At 36.4% G+C, this 5,809-nt stretch overlaps 1 non-coding gene across 1 annotated transcript; it reads right to left on the minus strand.

Moving 5' to 3' along the window:
- Positions 1–5,275: 5,275 nt before the first annotated feature.
- Positions 5,276–5,348, minus strand: TRNAA-GGC (transfer RNA alanine (anticodon GGC)). Its single transcript has one exon. It is a non-coding gene; the product is annotated as a tRNA-Ala (tRNA).
- Positions 5,349–5,809: the final 461 nt, after the last annotated feature.

Here is a 5,809-nt window from a genome sequence, read left to right on the forward strand (position 1 = left end):
CCATGCGGCCACCCGTCTCCTGGACGTTGTTTGATTAACGTGCCCCGTAAACTCGGAGCACTTCCCATATTGAAGTTTGACACACGCTATTGTTTGATTTCAGAGTGCGGTCATTGATAAACTACCATTCATGATTCAGCTGTCATATGGACGTCCTTCACAAATTTATAAGTACACAATATTATTTGTTGATATCGCCTTCACAGCATCTCATAAAATGTCTTTACTGTCTGACCAACGTCTGTGTAAATGTCACCCTATAGTCAATTCGTTACTCTTTAATGCTCGTTTCGTCCACGAATTCACGAAAACGCTTTTATTTGAGCGAAATAAATCCGTCGGCACTTTACATGTAATATATGCCATGCACAATTTTATACGATAAAATAGGAATGCGAAATTGCAGCGAACTCACAAATTCACAATGGTCAGACATTTGTCGTGCTGGCGTCACCGGGGGGCTATTTTGTTAGCCATTAAAAGCTACATAAAATTCTATGAAAAAAGTCACAGGCATTCAACTTTCCGCGCATCTTTTAGGGCATTCAGCATGAAATGTCCGAAAGGTTGCGAATTTTCCAACTTGTCGCGTTTCACCGACTGTCTCGCCTTTATTCCTGATCCGTTTCATGCAACGCGCGCAATACACAATACTAGACGGTGCAACTTAAAGTCGTTTCGTTCCGCGATGCATGGATATTTTGCGGGTGACGCGAATGGTTGCAGGGGTCGATAAGTCCCTTGATTTACGACAAATAAACGCCACACTTCCGCGAGCTAAGCCGGCAGATTTACACAATGGCGGCCGAACTATCCCGGCGCTCGCGAACGTGTATGCCCGTCACTTCTCGTTCCATGGGACCATTCATTCATTCGTTCGTTAATTCTGTTTATGAACGTCATAAAACGTTCGCTACCGTTGCGGCAATCTGTCCGTTATACTGATAAGCGGTTATCACACTGCCTCGCGCTCCGCCGCGGAGCGCGGGACGACAGATTTAATCATTGTATGCACTTGCATCGCATTTGAGGTACTTACCTCAGTTTGTATAGAAAACACGCGCGGCACTTCACACTGACAACGCGTCAGCGCGCGTGATTTTTTATATGAAATCACGCGCTCCGCGGCGGAGCGCGGCGCAGTGTGATAACCGCCATACGCCCCTGGACCAGTTTATGTTTAATTGCACCATCAAAGTAATGTATGACATCAAATCATACTCAAACAATTTTTCTGTGACGTCAACGCAAGCTGCTTACTAAAACGCAAAAACGGATTCGATTCTCAACACAAGACAGAGTCGAAGTTCAATTTGTTTCAGTTTCAATAAAAACAATATTGTACTTCCATTTATCAAGACAGCAACAAGGGAGCGTCTACAAAACAAATTGCCAAATAACTCAGTACAATAACCACGTTCCCGTAAATAAAGGATTTATCTTCCAAACGCGTTATCTAGTATATTATTTATTTTACGACAGCGCGTAAATTTCACAAAAGCGTAAAATGTTCCGTTACGCAACAAGGCGTTTAATGAAAAGAGCTTTAAAATGCAATCATAACCGTATTTATGTCCAATAAATAAATGGTTACCGTAAATAATAGTGCTTGAAACCTTTGCAGTGTCCAATAATGCCGCGGAAGTGAGGCTAGATCTGTTGAAATCTGTGTTACAAGAAACAGAAGTTGGTATTAAGACAGATTAGAAGTCTGAAACCTCCATGATGTGTCTATAAGTATGCTAGCAGCAAAAAACACATTTTTTATATTTTTGTCTAATCGTAGATAATTAAAAAATGTAACTGTAACTGAAAAATGGTTCGAAGAACGAATATTATTTTTGTGTTCAGATCCCAAGTAACATTTTACTCCATTTAAGAGTTCACATTTAGTTCCAATGTGTACTTAAAGCATTAGTACAGTTCACTCGTGATGTATAAGCTGTATTATTGCAATTAATTACACCTANACATGGAGCTGATCTGATGATGGAGCTGGAAGGTGGCCATAGGAACTCTATAATAAAACGACTTAAATCCATCGAGTTTGGGCTCGTTCGTTTTGTATTGATGAGTACTTTAATTCTATATAATAATCAGGGTCTAATGATGGAGCTGGAAGGTAATTCGCAATAAAATGACACAATCGCATCAAGTTTGGGTTTGGTTCAATTTTATTTCTGTGATGGGTCTGGGTGTTAATATGTATAATAAGTTTGTATTTACAAAAAAAATGTATTTAAGTATGTTTATATCCGTTTTCTAGTGAGCGGACACTGTGAATGTACGTCACGCGCGGTCACGTGACCGTCGGTGGGACTCGATATTTTAGCGAACTTTGAATGCCTATAAAATCATAACTACTGGGTATTTTTGAATGAAATAAAAACTAATGTATTTGTAAATGTAAAAGCCTAACTGTAACATAGGTTTCAAGTGATTTTGCATACCTAGTAACATTCTCCATTATAATACAGACCGCCACTGCGGCACCAAAAAGGCTCAAACAGTTGATGACCCGTCAACAAGAGGATCCCCTGACTTTTCAGTCAGCAGTCCAGGCAATTAAATACGCGAGCGGTATCCGCGATGAGTAACATGCGGTGCCTTTATTATCTGATATCTCTTAAGTAGTGTCACGACGGATAAAATCGTCGATGTAAGGTGAGTGCGCATGACTGATGCATGCCTAATGGCCACTCGTGGCGACCGCAAACAAATTACTAAAAGAACAAGCAAGGAGTCGCCGTGTCTGACTAACTAGGTGGTGTGTTCGGAGTTTACATTTTACAATGGGTGTTCTACAGTGGGTGCTGTCTGTAACTTAAGCAAGAGAGAGCTGCGTTAAAGTTATGAATGGATACGACTTGCAGCTTTCGATTACTAACTAGCTTCAAGGTTTAAAAGCTTGTTTTGCAAGCTTCTGTAAAGTCGAAGTATTTTTGGTTGAACGCACTAATCTCAGGAACTAACTGTACTGGTCTTCTTTAAAAAAATGTTTTTTGTGTTCATTTTATCGAGAAAGGCTAGACAATCTTTATATTGCATCAATGAAAAATATTGTGAAAACTGCGAGATGTTACTACATCATCATGTTTTAATTTAACTACCATAATAATAGATAAGAGCTTAACAAGAGCCGATTAATAAAAAGTAAAATCCCAAGACAAAGTTCTATTTTGCGGTTATTGGCGAACATTACCCGCGCCCATCAGAGCGNATTGACTTCACTCAGTTAGCTTTAACTATGTTTAAAGTTGCGACAATAAACCCAAAATTACTTCCAAAATAACATCACGGTAATACTATCATACAGTATTGTAACTTCATATAAACTGACGAAACGCTAGCTTTCCTTCGAAATTCAAATCTCGGTATGCGCTCGACATGCAAAAGTCGGGGGTGTCGCGAATGTGACGACGATGTGTTGTTTTTTTAATAGTAAGTGTTATTTATTAAAAAAAATACAAGCACCTATTTATACATGGTGTTAGGAAAATGGGTTTATAAGCCGACACTAGCCCATGTTAACATTTATGCATGTGTAATGATTTTAGAATTTATATTGTATTTTATACGATTATTGGTTACTTTTAAATAGTTATTGCAACAATTTTAGTATTTGTATTGTATTTTAGAAGAACCCAAAAACCCATTATTAAATTGAAATACTTTATTTGATTACTTCCTAGGCATTTTGCAGACATTAGAATGATTTTAGAATTTATTTTGTAATAAATCCAATTATTTCATATTTATTATTTTAGATTTTTATTGTATACATTTTAGTATTTTAAAAAATTAGAAAACAGCTAATTACGAAATAAGTGGTGGGAACGAGAGGTGGGAATATTTTTTTGATGGAAGGGGAAGTTACCTTATCGCTGGCATGCCGCTGGACAGTCAGTTCAATTTGAGCGTTCGAAGCGAGAGGTACTATTAGGTTGACGTCATAATGTCGGAATTGTGTAAATCAGTGGTGCTGAAATACAAGTTAAACAACCTACAAGAGTGTTTCATTTCACATGTAAATGGTATGGTGAAGTCAGTGATATCATTTTTTAAAATTTTCATACAAAATTTTGTAAAATCAGATTTGTATGAAGATTATAATTATTAAAATGATGATATCAATTTTCTGACTTCACCATACCATTTATATGCACCTGTTAACATGGGGTAGTGTCCGCTTATAAACCCATTTACTTAACACCCTGTATAACAATCAAGCATTTTGTACGCCTCAGTCGAGGTGCATACATTTTACGGTGGCAAATTTATAAGATTTGTTACTCAATCTTAACATAAATATATTTTTTTAATTAAATCTTCTAATGACATGGCAATATGTATTTTTATCCTATTTAATTCAAAAAGTATTTTATTTTTCAAAATAAAATAAAAAATTACAATCACGAAATACATTCACAAAACTAGATAGAAATTCTAAGTAGGCAGATGTAATGAAAATAGGCTCTGCAGGTGGGCAGCCCTATCGCATGTTGTCATACGGTGACGTACCGCGCGGCTGTTGACATTTATTTCAAAAATATGGCCGAGTTGGAATACTGTATAGATACTATTACCGTGATAACATTGAAAGTTTATGGAGAATTGCATTAAAAATTGATTATTTTAAATGAAGATGAATAACTGTTTTAGATTATTATTATTTGGAATAAGCTTTTTTATGAGACTCCGACTAATAATAATAAAAATTCTGGATTAAAATTATTATAATATTGAAATTATTTGTTTAATGTGATTCAAACAAACACTTTATTGCATCGACATTAGAATGGAAAGAGGTACATAATTAACTAATTAGACTGAACAATAATAGGCGTCAATCGTATTTTAATATTTTATAATTAATAATATCAGGTTGTTGAATATTTTGGTTAAATTATTCATTGTATTTTAGTATTCTATTATTATGGAAATGCTAATTTAACAAGTCTATTTACTTATATGGAGTATGCATTAATTTCGTATTTATCGGATTGGTAATTTTCCACTTAATATTAAAATAATTAAAATAGCACTACCTTATACGAGTAGGCAGTTCAAATTGCTAGTTCTTCAGCTTGAGGCAAGGTAATTGATTGATTTTATTTAAAATTTAACCTTTTTAACAGAATTGCTGAATTAAATAAGTATCACTCATGGTTGCCATTTCTTTTTTTAACCACAACGGTTATGCTCTTGGCTTGTGCACATCACCTGATAATAAGAAGATAGTAATTTGAAAATTAAAAATAACTTGAAATCGAACTGCCTAAGGCGGGAATTGAACCCACGACCTTTCGCTTGCCGGGCGACTGCTCTTCCAACTGAGCTACTTAGACACTGGATGAACCCGTCGAATGAGAAGAAACTCTTAACGCTAAAAATTAAATAACTAAGAAGATAGTAAGGCCGAAGGTGTAGGAGTGAGAGAAACTAGCTATCTTACCTTCAACTGCTGAAATACAACCATGTTGTTAAGATTTTCTTTATGGTTACAAACGAAGGTAAGTGCATTTTCTCACGGGAATCCAGTTTTGCCGGATCCAGTGGGGGAATCCCGCAAGCCTTCAAATTCGACTGGATCGATTTTTGAGGGGCACTGCAAACGGGATGTTCAAATGTTAATATTAAAGCACTTACGAGTACCTGTCATTAAACGGGATCCTCCAAAAAACTGTTTCTGCAAAACACGGGATGTCTCCGTAGAAAGGAGCCCTAAGATGACGTGGTATCCATATGGACCGTAGGTCCAAAATTTCCTCCTCAATTTACATAGCTGGTGGCTGGTGCTAACCAAAAT

Source organism: Ostrinia furnacalis, unplaced genomic scaffold, assembly GCF_004193835.3.
Source record: "Ostrinia furnacalis isolate ACB-3 unplaced genomic scaffold, ASM419383v2 OfSCF5080, whole genome shotgun sequence".
NCBI classification, from domain to species: Eukaryota; Metazoa; Arthropoda; class Insecta; order Lepidoptera; family Crambidae; genus Ostrinia; species Ostrinia furnacalis.